General features: G+C 35.5%; 1 long non-coding RNA gene across 1 annotated transcript; it reads left to right on the top strand.

Moving 5' to 3' along the window:
• The first annotated feature begins 7,005 nt into the window (after positions 1 to 7,005).
• On the top strand, positions 7,006 to 10,495 carry LOC128189746 (uncharacterized). The gene is made up of 3 exons (XR_008244273.1): positions 7,006 to 7,485; positions 7,707 to 7,851; positions 10,123 to 10,495. It is a non-coding gene; the product is annotated as an uncharacterized LOC128189746 (long non-coding RNA).
• The last annotated feature ends 5,364 nt before the right edge of the window (positions 10,496 to 15,859 follow it).

The following is a 15,859-nucleotide window of genomic DNA, read 5'->3' as shown; positions in this document are numbered from 1 at the left end:
ATTTATTTCTATATTATGAAAATCTAAATAAGAGACTAGATTAGTTCACCATGCACTGAATGTGAGACCTTCAATATTTTATGATAAAAAATATAACTGTAAGTGATTGAAGCAATGTTTGTTACTAATGAAAAAAATGACAATAACAAACCGTGAACCTATCTCAAAAATCCATAAAACGAAATACAATTTCAACGCAGAGCAACACGGACCTCGAAATAGATAGAGGTAGGATCAGGTGCCTAGGAGGAGTGAGCATCCTCTGCTGACCTGTCACATCCGCCTTGTGCTCTTTATCGTAATCGGGGGAAAAAATCGGAAAAGTCCGTAGACAGTTAGTTTGTTGCATTGTTTTTGGCCTAACAATTAGTATGAAAAACGTCAGTCAGCGTGCGACCCAGTGGAAGATTGTAATTGATGACTTCAAGCGAGACTGTTGATAGATCCTGTTTTCAACTTGCTTGTCAGTAGCTTGTTCGTCTTAGAAACTGTTCATACGAAGAGCATGCCCTTGCTTATGGAATTAACTGAGAGACAAAAACACCATATGCAGGTGATGTAGGTATATTGTTACATAAGTAAGGAAAGTTGACTATAGAAAATTGAAGTAATCGCGTTTATCATAAAGTTTTGTTGTTACATGTAGATTACCATCAATGTCCATGTCCAGTAAAATATCCAAATATGAAAGAGATGACGCAGGCTCTGTGGTATCTTTTATTTTAAGTTCAATGGGATATATCGAGTCGACGTAAGTATGGGAATAACAATTTGAAACGGAATAGGGGTAGTGACAAGCAGAGAAACACACCCATGAAGTTTAAGTAATAAAGCACACCCGTACACGTAATAGAGTACACCCATTGAAATGGAATGACCTGGTGCCCCCTTGGAAGTAAACTCTCCCAAGGGTATATAAGCAGACACATCTAGCAGAATAGGCAGAGTAGGTCTGAAACGCACAGCTCTCAGAAGAACCCGCAAGACCTGGAAGGAAATAGAAACCTGATAGAAGTAATTTGTGAGGTTGTAAGTAGACAGACTAGGGGAAGGAATACTCCTCAGCGGTAATTGGAATTGGAATCTTAATTGGTTGTCGGGAGGTAGTAAGTCTATATGACTGAGGCGCCTGACTTCCTGTAATATTAAGAACCCTTTACCAAGGCACGCGGAGATAAGTATCCCGGTGAAACAATAATAAGTGATTTAAATACACCTCCAATCAATTGTAAATCAAGTTTAATCATTGTACTCAGGAAGAGTAGAAGTAAAATTAATATATTTATATCCCTTAAAAAGAACCCGATATTTTGTTTAGGTAAAACACGTTACATTTTGGTGGCAGCTGGTTAAGGGATAGGAACTGATTAAATTGTTGATTTATTTTGGTTTTGTTGTTTTATGTAGATTTGTTTTACCAGGTTAATATTTTACCAAGTAATTTTTGACGGGTATAGTGGACCGTGTATTTGTGACTTGGTAAGTATATTAGAGCTTGTGTATAGTTATCCAAAGGTCGGTTGCGCCGCGTGTGTACAGTGTGTGTACAGCGTTACTTCGTGTATTGTTAGGCTTGGTATTGGTTCGTTTAGTATCCGGGTAACGAGTATTACTTGGTGAAGTTAACCAAGTGCAACGTTTACCGAGTGCAAAGTTAACCAAGTGCAAAGTTTACCAAGTGTATTTATAGGAAATTGTTACCCGGTTAGAATATAATACCAGAATGAGTGAAGACGATTTGTTAGCCGACCTCAGTGCCATAGATGCTAGAAGGGAAAAGCTCCGAGCAGAAATTGAAAGATTACGATCAACTCCACAGTTTGCCAAACATTCGCCAATACCGGACTCCGGAGTAGACATGGGCTACAAAAGCAATCGCAACCCTGACGACAGTTTTGAAATAAATTTCAAAACACCGAAGAACACGGGGTATGCACCTGGTCACTTTGAATACCCAACGCCTGGGTACACATTGTACGAAGATGAGAAGGATCGTACACTGCCAAAGGTTACAGATACTGAAAACAGGCTGCCGCGCTTAGGAACCATAAGCCAACCAGTGTTCACCGAGACATATCTGACACCAAACCCTTACCTAAGTACTCGGTGTGCGGTGTCATCATCAGATTCGTCTACGGTTACGTGGTCAAATAATTGGAATCCAGTGCAGGAATCCGTTTACCGATCGTTTCCTACTATTACTACAACTAAAAATATTTCGAATGAACGGTATCAGGACTATGGTAAAACAGTGATGAAACCGGCAACATATGACGGCACTGCATCATGGATTGATTACAAAGCGCATTTTGAGGCCTGTAGCGATATCAATTCATGGAACTCTCAGCAGAAAAGCTTGTACCTGGCAGCTTCTTTAAGAGGACAGGCCCAGACCGTCCTCGGTAACATGAGATCAGGAGTGAATAGGACCTACGCAGAGTTATGTGAAGCTTTGGAATCGAGATTTGCACCCGCGAATCAAACTGAACTCTACCGGGCAATGCTCAGAGAGAAGCGCCAAAGACCAAATGAATCTTTACCAGAACTTGGTGAAAGTATTCGACGTCTAGCGCATCTGGCATATCCAACTGCTCCCAGAGAAGTTACAGAGATGATCGCCAAAGATCAGTTCATAGATGCTTTGACAGAGTTTGATATGCGTCTACGAATTCAGCAATCTCGACCAAAGTCACTCAATGAAGCAATACGTTGTGCAGTGGAGATTGAGGCATTCTGTAGAGCAGAACGTCAAAGAAGAGAAAATGGTGGATATGTCAGGACCACGAGCAATAACCAAGTTACACCTGATGCACAAGATCCTACTGTTAGGGAGGAACTCAGGCAATTAAGAGATGAGATACAGGCGTCTCTTAAAGATTTAGAAAAGAAAATTGTTAATGTCTCGGTAAAAGAATCATCTGCTGCTGCAGATACAGGTAATACAGCTAAGGAAGGTAGATTTCCTTTTAAATGCCACCATTGTGGAAAGAAAGGCCACATGATCAAAGATTGTTTTCTGAGAAACAATAAAGGTGGCACTAGAATGCAAAAACCAGAGGTAAAGGATTCAACCAGTGTCAAAGGGAATACAGATTCCAATAAGAGGAATGATTCGAGAGTTTCCAGTACAACGGCCATGAAAGTTGACCAAGACAGCCATGAATCTGGGTTGTTTGTCAAGGCAAAGGTAAATGGCACTCAGTGTAATTTACTGTTAGATACGGGAGCCACTCTGACTAATTTGTCAGATCAACTGTATGCAGAAATAGGCAAAATCAGCAGAACTTCCCTTTTACCGATATCACAGAGAATTGTAGGGGCTGATGGTGCGCCTCTTACGGTACAAGGAAAAGGAGTATTTGGCATTAAACTTGGTTCTCAAGAATTTGAGACTCAGGCAGTGATAGCAAACATAAAGGCAGATGGCATTATTGGATTAGATTTCTTACAAACAAATGAATGCCTGGTTGACGTATGCAAGACCAAGATGTATGAACGTGGGATAGAACATGAATTAGAAATGCAAGGAAATATTGGCTGCTTTCGGGTGAGCCTATGTGAAACCATATCCATTCCTCCTAAAAGCAAAATGGTATGCCCGGGTCAAGTGTTAGACCTACCGAAATTCCCACAGATACCGTTGTTAACTGAACCTTGTGCAAAGTTTCAGGACAGCGAAAGAGCATTGGTAGCTCGATCTGTAGTCAATTCATCTGAGAAAATACCAGTTAGACTGATGAACGTGCCCGGCCAGTCCCAGACAATTTTTAAGAACACAGTCGTAGGAATGATATTCCCGGTAAAAGAAATCATTATGCCAGAAACAGAGGGCAGTGTTAATCACGTCATGCCTGGGGAACGAGAAGAGGTCCTTCCGGAGCATTTGCAAGAATTATTCGATAGGACAAGACCTGAGCTATCAGCGGAGTAGACGGCACAGGTGAAAAACATCCTTATTAAGTTTAGCAGCATTTTCTCAAGGAATAAAGATGACTTTGGTAGAACCTCGTTGATAAAGCACCATATCAATACAGAAGGAGAAAAGCCAACCAAGCAACCTCCAAGAAAGTTACCACATCATGCCTTTGGTAGGAAGATTGTGTTGGTGAAACATATGCAACGATTGCACCCTGGTCAGGATCATTGTATTACCCCACTGGAGTCCACTGAACCTGAGAAATATCCAACAAGACGCGTGGAAGATGAAGAGGATTGGCAGGAGGATCCAGGAGAACTCTTGTTTGAGGAGGAGAAGGACAGAGAAGCCGGTAGAACGAACAGGAAGAAGACGTCTCCAGTTTTACCAGGGGTGAAAAGAAGAAACAAGGAGACATCACAAACGGTGACCATAGACTTGCCTACTAATGAAGAGTTAGAGATAGAGGAACCTAGTAACAGTGCTTTGGTGGTACAGAAGGCGCCCTTGGATGACCAACACTGCTCATGCTGTTCTAAGAAGAGCAAGAAAGCTGACGCTCAAACACAGACTGATACAAATCTCAAGGCAGGAAAGAGTCACCAGAAAATAATAAGAGTCACCAGAAAATTTCAGAAAGATGGTGAGACAGTGGAGCGTTTCGAGGAAGATATCTGGAATGACTGAGATTTGTGATGTTCTTAATGAATGTGCTTTTGCATGCAAATGGTGTTTTGCTGAGAAGAAGATTCTTTTGTTTTACCTAGTAACAGTTGGTTACTTTAACTATAACACAATCCAAATCAAAAAGGGAAAATCAAAATTCCTTTTTTTGACCCTGTTTTTCATATCTGCATCCATATACACCCCTTTTTGCCAAAAATAAGCCTTTACAAGTCAAAGTTCATGGAATTTCCCTGCATCATTGACATTTAAATGCATTACACAGACATTTAAAATGAGTAACGTTCCTCTTATTCTTACAAAAACTTATGAAGCATCAGAGGAACGTTCCTCCTACCTAAACTAAAATCTCTACATTTCATCTGAGGAACGTTCCTCTTTTCACTTCAACAGATATCTTTACAAAGAATCTGAGGAACGTTCCTCTTTTCACTTCAACAGAAACTCTGACAATTCATCTGAGGAACGTTCCTCTTTTCACTTTAACAGAAATCTTCACAAAGAATCTGAGGAACGTTCCTCTTTTCACTTCAACAGAAATTCTGACAATTCATCTGAGGAACGTTCCTCTTTTCACTTCAACAGAAATCTTGACAAGTCATCTGAGGAACGTTCCTCTTTTCACTTCATTACAGAAACTGAAACCCTGACAAAGCATCTGAGGAACGTTCCTCACTTGAAATCTTTACACTGTATCTTAGGAACGTTTCTCATTTCACTTCATCTGAAAACTACATAAAGCATCTTAGGAACGTACAATCGTTCACAAGTTGATTGTTTACTTTTTACATGAAATCTGTATAAAGCATCCGAGGAACGTTCCTCTTTTTCCTTAAATTGAAATCTTTACAATGCATTCGAGGAAAGTTAAATAATTCCTCATTTCATTTAACAAAATGTTTACTTCTCACCTGAGGACTTCAAAACATTTCCATTTTTAGTATTTTAATCATTACGCAAAATGTGACTAGCAACAATCCTTTTTGTTACACTAATAAAAGACAAATTGGAACAACGATTTTGACAAACCAAAAGTATACTAATTAATCATTCTTAAAGAGACTCAGAGTCTCAACTGACGTAATCTAAGACGTTGACTTCGAGGTGGATAACATCGATTTTGAAGATCTAGAAGAGGCAAAATGATTAAAATACTTCTGAACATTTTTTAAGGATTCACTTTTCTCAAAATAATTTTTATGATAGGTAAATTTTAAAAATATAAAAACGTTACATGATAACCTGAATATTTGAACATTTTACTCTGCATTTGTGTTTTACGACATTAAAACTATTTCCTTTAAGTATTGTGCAATACCCTGTGGAGAGGGTGCAAAATTGTAAACCCGCGACTGACTTTAAGTTTATTGTTTTTATACCCCCCGCAAACAAAGTTTAGGGGGTAAATAAGAATCACCTTGTCCGTCCGTCCGACTATCCGTCTGTTCGTCTTCTGTGCAATTGGACTTAAAAAGTTTTGCTTAAATTAATTGTAAATAATTGATGTGCGATTGTCAACATTTTACTGGAAAATCCTGATTTTATTTTTAATATCTATCATGATGCAAATTGATATGATACATTGCGGTGATAATTATTGCAGGGATGATTTTCACTAAAACCCCTACTGCACATGTAGCTAATAAGCACAATTGAAATTTAGAAGACATGCTAACTATGTCACTTATCAAATAACTTGTTTAACAAGTGTGCAAAATTACTCCTGATGATAGCGGATTTGCAGCTCATAATTTAACAATTTTAAATATAAAATCAAAAACTTTGTGTCAAGCCGCTGAAACAACAATATGATGTTGGTTAAGTAATATAAGGACTGATGAAAAAGGGTGCACACACACACAAACAGTAAACTTGAGGTCCCAACTCTAAGCACATTATGAGCACTCAGTTGGAGCGCAGTCATTTGTTAGTAAAAATTTTTGTAGGAATGCAGTTACACGCTGCAGGAGCTGAGTAGAAATCCCTTGGTCAACTGTCACATTTTCACCTTGTAAAAATTTAAAATACAACTGCAATGTTTTTGAATTTCCCCGCAAACCCACAGCAATTTCAGAAATATAACAGTATCGTGAAACTCTGGGGGAATGCAATCTGGTGTGACAGGACCTAAGCTTTGAGAAAACAATCAGGTTACCAGAAATTTGCAATTGTCAAATTCTTTGAGCTGGATGATAGTAACAAACATTATTAGGATCTAAAATTTGAATTACAGTTCTCATATGAAATGCAATCATTATATTAATATACATGTAAATTATATCTTACACTAGCTAACAATTACCCCATCCCCCTTCCTAATAAAATCACAACATACACGAGCTATAATTCAATAGTGTACTCGTAGTTTTGATAAATCTACAAATCTACCTCAGGTATTAAGTAGGATATTTTAGGTGAAAAAAAAACAACTCACTTTTTGGCTTTCTTGGAGTATCTCATGTTTATCAACTAGAAAATATCTAATATCAAAATACTCCAGTACATTCTGAAAATAACTTCTCAGCATGCATGGTCAATAGAAATGTCATGACCTAAAGCCCATATTACTCTGCTTCATTTGGTTTGCTAATGTCACCGCCGACCATTTCAAGCTGAGTAACAACTTGTTGTTACATGCACATGCTAAGGTCCTCTATCAGATGTCAATCACTAACTGGATGCTGATAAGATGTTCGGGGTGTGCTAATAATAGTAACTGTGTGAAATTTGAGAGCTTTCAACAGCAGATCACTGCTTTAGGAACAGATGCAAAATGTGGTCGCAAATTTAATTTAAGATCAACGCTGCATGTGTACTTTATGAAGCAGAACAGAAATATTGTTTGGAAATTGCAGTTGCAAACTTTGCAGGATGCATGCATCAAGGTAATAAATACTTTTATTATATCCAAACGTTTAAAATACATAACTGAGTTTCTTTTGCTCTTCTGCTAATTTACTACAATCAAGGTAATTGCAAATCTAAAGCATTTAAATTAAATTGATACAAAATTCTTGATTATCTGATATTTAAAAAAATTATTGTAATCATCAAATTTTGAAAATGCAAAATTAAAATATAATCATAATACAATGTAATGTTATAGGTAATGATGATTGGCAGTGATAAAATATTTTGCCTGATGGATTTTGATTTGAAATCACTGCATCTGAATTGTTTGCTGGTCTAGAGGATGGGGAGCATTAATTTGGACAGAGCTTGATCGGGATGGAAGATGCTTGAAGATTAAGGTTTGTTATTCTTAATTTAAAATTAATCTCACACTATAGCTGTCCTTCTGGGACTACTCCCACAAGGCTCTTTTGAAACAGCGTAATCTGCTAGCCAGTTCTCATTTTACAGGTTATCAATTTCCCCTACAAATGCTTATCAACGCCATTGCTAGGAAAATGGCCCTCTTGGGACAAATGAATTCAGTAACACTATAAACTCCATTTACATGATGTGAGTTTTAGATCTTACAAATCAGACTTTGTAAATAGGAAAATCATAAACAGATCTTAGGTCATATGGAATAGGAACATGCTCTATTTAAGAAAAAGTTAAATATTAAATATATGATTAATCTGCCGAAATGAATTATCACACAATTGTAACCTGTACAAATGTGAAAGGATTAATCTAATGAGTGCACAGGGGCCCATTTCACAAAGCAAACTTAAGACTAAGTTATATCTTAGGAAAGAACTTTTTCCTAAGTTCATTACTTATCCTTTTCACTATTCCAGTCGTATATTATGAATTTTAACTTTAAGACAGGTAAATTTATGTTTTAGGAACAAACTTAACATGGTGACTGTTTATATTATATTGAAAAGAATTATATGCACATTTTAGTTGAACAAAAATACTAGATAACGGTTATCATTAAGACTTTTTCACTTTACTTCTGATTTATTTAAACATGTGTTATTGAATAAATTCAATAGGATTGACAACAGGCATAGCCTATGTATGTCCTCTTCTTGTAATATACCCACTTTACTTCTTAACTGAATACATTAGAACTATCAAATTATACATATATTTCTTCAATTAATTTCTTTGGTGTAGACTTTAAATTTTACAATTTTTTTTAGATTATCTGGTTGCACGCGCAGATGAATAGCGGATGTATAGTTATAGCTAGTGCACTGATGATAATTAGGTTATTCATGCCTGAGAATTACTGATATCTTTAAAAGGAATAATTACTCAATCAAAGAATGACTGGATGATTTGTCCTATCCCTCCACGAAATTAGCTTTTCTTTTAGGGGAGAAATGTTAGGTCTTTTCTTCATCTTTTTTTTTTGTCGGGGGAGTGGGGAAGGGGGGTAGGGGGTAGGAGTTACCACAAATAAAGTGATCTGGGAATATTGATGCTAAATCATCCATGGGAATGTTGTTTCATTCAGAAATTTTTGCCTTTTATCCTCATTTCTTCCATCAGCCAAGATGCATTTATTTGTAGTGTTTTCTTTAAAAAAAAACCCACCCTATTTTTAAATCAACCCTTTCAAGCATGCACGTAGCATCAGGATGTAGGGGGGGGGACCCCCCCCCCCCCCCTTAACTTTTTCTCACAGCAAACAATTTTCTTAAATTTACATATCCAAAAATGAATAAACATGCATGGAGTTCCCCCCCCCCTCCCATTTTTTGGGAGCATGTAAAAAATTGAAGAGAATTTTGATGAAACAAACATAAAGTCCTTAGTATAACAAGCCAGAATTTATGATGAGCAAATATTCTGAATAATTTATGCTGCCTTCTAAATTTCAAACAAAAATAAGTTTGACCAAGCTCATCACGCTTATTTACTGAATTCTAGTATTCCCTTGCTGCAACATTAAATTGATAGGATGAACAGAATCTGAATTATACAGCTTTCTTGTTTGACGTGGTTAATAATTCCTGCTTTATCTAAGTGATACAAATTCCATCTGCTCAGCTGTCTGGCTTAAAACAAATAATTTAGAGCTGTGAACCATTCTCATACTCACAAGAATGACCGGCCCGATAACAATAGCTTTGGGATTTGATGTGAAGTGTTAAGATCTGTCGCCATCCAAAAAAAATAATGCAGTAATACCAATGTGTTTTAAGATTAGAGCAGAAATTCAAGAGTATATTGATGTTTGGTAGATTCAAATCAAATTCATGCTTAATTATCCTACTTGGATTCTGTAAATGTTTAAACGTATTTAGGTATATAGGTATATATATCTGAAGAGAAATATTTGTTGTACAAATCTCTCTCTCTCTCTCTCTCTCTCTCTCTCTCTCGTGCTACATCTCTCTAATTTCTCTCTCTCTTTCAAGTTAAGCAGGGAAAAACTTATGTGACCTTTAATATACTGGGTATTTCTTCTTAAAGAATGTCAATACCTAAATGTATGTTTGAGAATTTGTGTGTTATTAACAAAAATAAGCATTACAACTAGATCTTCATTATGAAATGAAATAACAGGAAGTTATTTAGCAATGATGAGTTTTAATGCAAATATGTATTATACATAGATTCTATAGAAGATCTGGACATCCCCCCTGGGAGGAAATCAATGAGGCCACAGAAAAGTTCAAAAGCCATCCAGCCAGTCACACAGTATGAACAGAAGATAAACAGAACAGAAGATAAACCTTGACTCATGTCAACCATGTATCAAAGACTGAATTAAGTGAAAGTGCTTTCTGGAAAATGCAGCTCTACTTGGGAACTCCATCCTGAATTTGATGGATGCGAGCTTTATGTTTTTAGTAATTATAAAATCATATGCACTGAGACAATTATTAATATAGTTAAATTTTTAATTATATAAACATCTAATCCAATTACAAACTAAACTTGATATTTAATATAAAAAGAAATATTAAATTGGTATTCTTAATTACATGCCTATGTATTTTTATTGAAAACAATTAGTCATAGTGACAAATATGTTAAAAAAAAAAAAAAAAAAAAAAAAAAAGCTGTTATTTTGAATTGTAACCCAAAAATGCCGTGATATAAAATATTAAAAACTCAAACTCTTTTTTACTTTAAATCGAGTAATCAACTTAAATTTTTTTAGCTGATCATCATCGGGACTGAGCGATAGTCAAGTACTCAAGTACTTGTTAACATCCTTAATATTTACGTAAAGTATAACATGTTTAAATGCTTATTTAATTTAGGATTACCGGTATTTTGCTTATTGCTGTTTTTACTTTCAAATGTAGGAAATTGGAACATTCTTCAGGTACCATGTAAAGGTTTCAGTTAAAGAGAAAAGAGGAACGTTCCTCAAGATTCCTCGTGAAGATTTCAGTTGTAGTGAAAAGAGGAACGTTACTCAGATGACTTGTCAAGAATTCTGTTGTAGTGAAAAGAGGAACGTTCCTCAGATGACTTGTGAAGATTTCTGTTAAAGTGAAAAGAGGAACGTTCCTCAGATTCTTTGTCAAGATTTCTGTTGAAGTGAAAAGAGGAACGTTCCTCAGATTCTTTGTCAAGATTTCTGTTGAAGTGAAAAGAGGAACGTTCCGCAGATGAAATGTAGAGATTTTAGTTTAGGTAGGAGGAACGTTCCTCTGATGCTTCATAAGTTTTTAAAAGAATAAGAGGAACGTTACTCATTTTAAATGTCTGTGTAATGCATTTAAATGTCAATGATTCAGGAAAATTCCATGAATTTTGACTTGTAAAGGCTTATTTTTGGCAAAAAGGGGTGTATATGGATGCAGATATGAAAAACAGGGTCAAAAAAAAGGAATTTTGATTTTCCCTTTTTGATTTGGATTGTGTTCTATGTAAATTCACATGTAGATGTTCTTTAAATTGTTTGATGGCTGCCAAGTTTCATGCATATGGTAACAATTAGTTACTGTGAACTATACTTTGAACTATGTCTCCTTATGTAAATTAAAAAAAAAATAAATAAATAAAAAAAAAATAAATAAAAATTATTTGATTCTCATTGATTTAGCGTGCGGGACGCACGGTGTAAGAGGCGTGGGTAGTGAAACGGAATAGGGGTAGTGACAAGCAGAGAAACACACCCATGAAGTTTAAGTAATAAAGCACACCCGTACACGTAATAGAGTACACCCATTGAAATGGAATGACCTGGTGCCCCATTGGAAGTAAACTCTCCCAAGGGTATATAAGCAGACACATCTAGCAGAATAGGCAGAGTAGGTCTGAAACGCACAGCTCTCAGAAGAACCCGCAAGACCTGGAAGGTAATAGAAACCTGATAGAAGTAATTTGTGAGGTTGTAAGTAGACAGACTAGGGGAAGGAATACTCCTCAGCGGTAATTGGAATTGGAATCTTAATTGGTTGTCGGGAGGTAGTAAGTCTATATGACTGAGGCGCCTGACTTCCTGTAATATTAAGAACATTTTACCAAGGCACGCGGGGATAAGTATCCCGGTTAAACAATAATAAGTGATTTAAATACACCTCCAATCAATTGTAAATCAAGTTTAATCATTGTACTCAGGAAGAGTAGAAGTAAAATTAATATATTTATATCCCTTAAAACTAACCCGATATTTTGTTTAGGTAAAACACGTTACAAATTGTTAATTGATAATACGTCGTCAATATACCTGAATGTTGAGTTGAAGGCCACAGTGAGTGAATTATTTTTTTCATGTACAAGTTTTTCAATAAATTCTGCTTTATAAGAATACAAAAAATATCTGCTTACAATGGGGCACAACGGGTACCCATGGAAATTCCTACAGATTGTTGAAAGACTTGATTTCTAAAACCTACATAGATGTTGTCTTTCAGAAACTCAACATCTTTTTAATGTCAACTTCAGAGTACTTGTGTGTGCAATCAGAATGGTTTTTTACAAAATGTTTTAGATTTCCAATGACAAGGTAAGCATTTTTATGACTTCCATTTTTATTAAAGAAACAACTGTCGATGATATCAAAAAGCCTACTATACAAAGTGCTATTCTGAAATAAAAAGTACCGCTTCATTGTGTTGTGACATAAATCGACAGTGCATATCACGAAATATTATTTTCATATACACTTCATATTCTTAATTCTATGCTGCGGTAATAAGAATTTGCTTTTGTATTCTATTTTTCTACTCTAATTTTCTCCACAACATAATTAGATAATTGTTGAAAAATCAAACAGCGCTTCATCACTTTCTTTTCGTATTATTTAAATCATTTGCTAATGAATTTGTTAAAAGTCAGCGTAAATATTTTTGTTTGAACTAGATTGAATTAGTATCATAGAGACACTGTCACTTTCTTAGTTCAAACATACAATTTCTATGACTTTTCTTCTTTATAGTCAACTAGTTATAAATGTCAGGGAGGGAAAGGAAAAATGTTAAATTTCTCTCCAAAGCGGAAGTTGAGATAATACCTTCTTTTTATTACTTGTATAAAGAAACATTATATAGACTGTTTTCAGAAGAGCAATTTTAGCCGCAGTAACTAATGCATGATGTGGATCAAACTGTTTTTCCTTCCTAATAATTCAACCAATTTCAATTTGATACTAGACTTTGACCCATGCGTGCGCGGGTTGACATTGCATATTATGTCGGGCATTTACGAAATAGAGTCATCAAATTTGCACATCATGCTGACATTCAGAACTCTTGGAATTTTTCATATTAAACGCACTGAGTTAGAGTTATCTCCCGTATTTTCTTTTATGAACAGAATATGTAGCGAACTTTTAATTAAATTTACACGAATTTGTATTATCGTTTTTGAGTTTATCCATGCAAATATGATATTGTGGAAACATAAACTAAAGAGCATCCCGTGATTTAGCGCGAATGTAATGCGAATGCACAAAATTGTAAAATCCGAAAAATTCAGACGATTTCCAGATTTTTTAAAGAACCTTTCGTTGATTATTAATTAGCTATGCCTGATTGAGAAAAAATAAAATGAAATTGGTAATCTCTAAATACCAATGATGTTAAAAATATATAAAAACAAATGACAGTACTCTTTCGATTTCTCGGTATTAAAGCCCAAAAAATTCTAGTCTATTATTTAAATAAATTATAGATAGTCGGTATTTTGACGCAGCTCCTTTTTATTACCATATGTACTTTTGATATAGCTTCTTTTACTTTGTATTTGGTATGCTGTTCGGATTTTATATCTAATACAATTGCAACTTACTTTAATTACTAGAGGTATCTGCAAATTATACAAATATTGTATGGATCCCATACGTGTAATTTGGCGATATAAAAAAAAACTTTAAACTTATTAAATACGTAGTAGCTTACGTTTTTAGCAACTTCAGTCTATTTAGTCCTGTCTGCCAACATGAATATATATTGCCCGATACCTCGCTAAACAGGTTGACACAATTGCAAAAAAAAATAGCGTACAGCAGTAACTACTTAGAACACTTGTAACAAATCATAACTTGAGAGATTATCTTAATAAACCTGTTTGTAATGTTCACCGTATGTCATAGTTTCCTTGAAAAAAATATATCGTTCTTATTTTGTTTCTTACTTACATGAATAACATATTTAATTATAGAGTGAAAGGGAGTAAGTAGCGTATCCATTGATAAATCTTGTACAACAAGTATAACTATGAGGGTTGTTAGAAAAGTTCGCGGACAAAGTGATTTACGGCGAAATTACTTTGTACTTTGTAAGATGACGTACAGTGTATGTTTTATTAAATGACTACCAATTAATAATAAGTATGCAAAAAATCATATCATTTTGGAGTTGTTTTCAAAAGATACAGCGATTTTTCTTTCGCACGAATTGGATTTGCGAAGAACCATTTCATATTTCCACGACGTCAGGTGACGTCAAAGGCAATTTAAACCTGACACTCTTTTCAAAGTAAACACCTTTTAGTTCACACACTTTTCATACCATTAACCCATTTATAAAACATGTTCCCGCCATATTTTGTCATTTTTTTGTATAATGTCTTTTTTGTCATATCGTAGATCATTTAGGTCCGAAAATCTCTGTCCATGCAGTTTCGACTTCAGATAAGAAAATAAATCGAAATCCATACATGTATGTTCAAGATCCGGGCTGTACGGGGGGTCGGGGTGCTGCAAGAGCTCAAGATATCAGTATTTCCATTTTCAAACCTTCAATCCCAATTGTGGTTCCAATTGTAAACTGTTGTCCTATAAAAATGGCAGAATCTAAAATTATTTTGGTCTCCATCGGGTATTTTTCTGCGCGCACACAAAATTTAATGACTGCCCGGTGCTCCAAGGTGTCCATTTACGTTAACGTTATTGACTCATTTTTCTAGCGTTGGTCGTCCATATTTGGCGAAAAAGCGGTCAGAGATTCTTCAATTTAATTAAAACTTTCACAAAATGACCTTCATAACTTATTTTGATCTCATATGAAATATCGTATATTTTTATGCGCTTAAACTGTTCATTTTCTTAATAAGGAAAAATTCGTACAACATATAAAACATTAAAAAACTGACCTGCTCCGTGAAGTATATATTGTCAAAATAATAATTGTTAATATTTTTAAGGTGCATTTGAAATAAACAAATCTTTATATACTTCTTAGAAAATACGTCAAGATTAAATATGACAAGTTTCAGTGGTATCATGCAAATTGTCCGATCGCAATCGAACTTGTCCGCGAACTTTTCTAACAACCCTCGTATGTATGTCTTTTATAAGCCTTAATATTTTTTAGGTCACCTTAGTCACTCAAGTGACCTATTGCAATTGGTCTCCGTCCGTCGTCGTGCGTCGTGCATTAAAAATTTTCCATTTTTAACTTCTTCTTGAAAACTACCAGGCCAATCGTTACCATTTTTAGTGTGCAGCATTTCTATGGTAAGAAGAATCTAAATTGTGAAATCCATGGCTCTGCCACCCCTGGGGTGCCACGGACGGGCCAAATATGCACCAAATAAAAACCAAATTTTCAAAAATCTTCTTCTCTACTCCCACGCATGTGAGGAAAAAACTGGTTGCATGGTTATGATGTCCATGAAGCCCTCTACCAAAATTGTGAAATTTATGGCCCCTGGGTCAGGGGTTCTGGCTCTAGGGTGTGGCCAATATGGCCATTCTTCTCTACTCCAATATATGTTTGTTAAAAACTTAATGCATGATTATGATGTCCATGTACCCTCTACCTAATGTGAAATTCATGACCCCTGGGTCAGGGGTTCAGGATCTAGGGTGGGGCCAATATGGCTAATTAGTAAAAATGTATTAAATCTTAGAAAATCTCTTCTCTACTATCATATATATTTGTTAAAAAC

Source organism: Crassostrea angulata, chromosome 6, assembly GCF_025612915.1.
Source record: "Crassostrea angulata isolate pt1a10 chromosome 6, ASM2561291v2, whole genome shotgun sequence".
NCBI classification, from domain to species: Eukaryota; Metazoa; Mollusca; class Bivalvia; order Ostreida; family Ostreidae; genus Magallana; species Magallana angulata.
The sequence above is the reverse complement of the archived record's forward strand: the minus strand, read 5'-3'. Positions and strand labels throughout refer to the sequence as shown.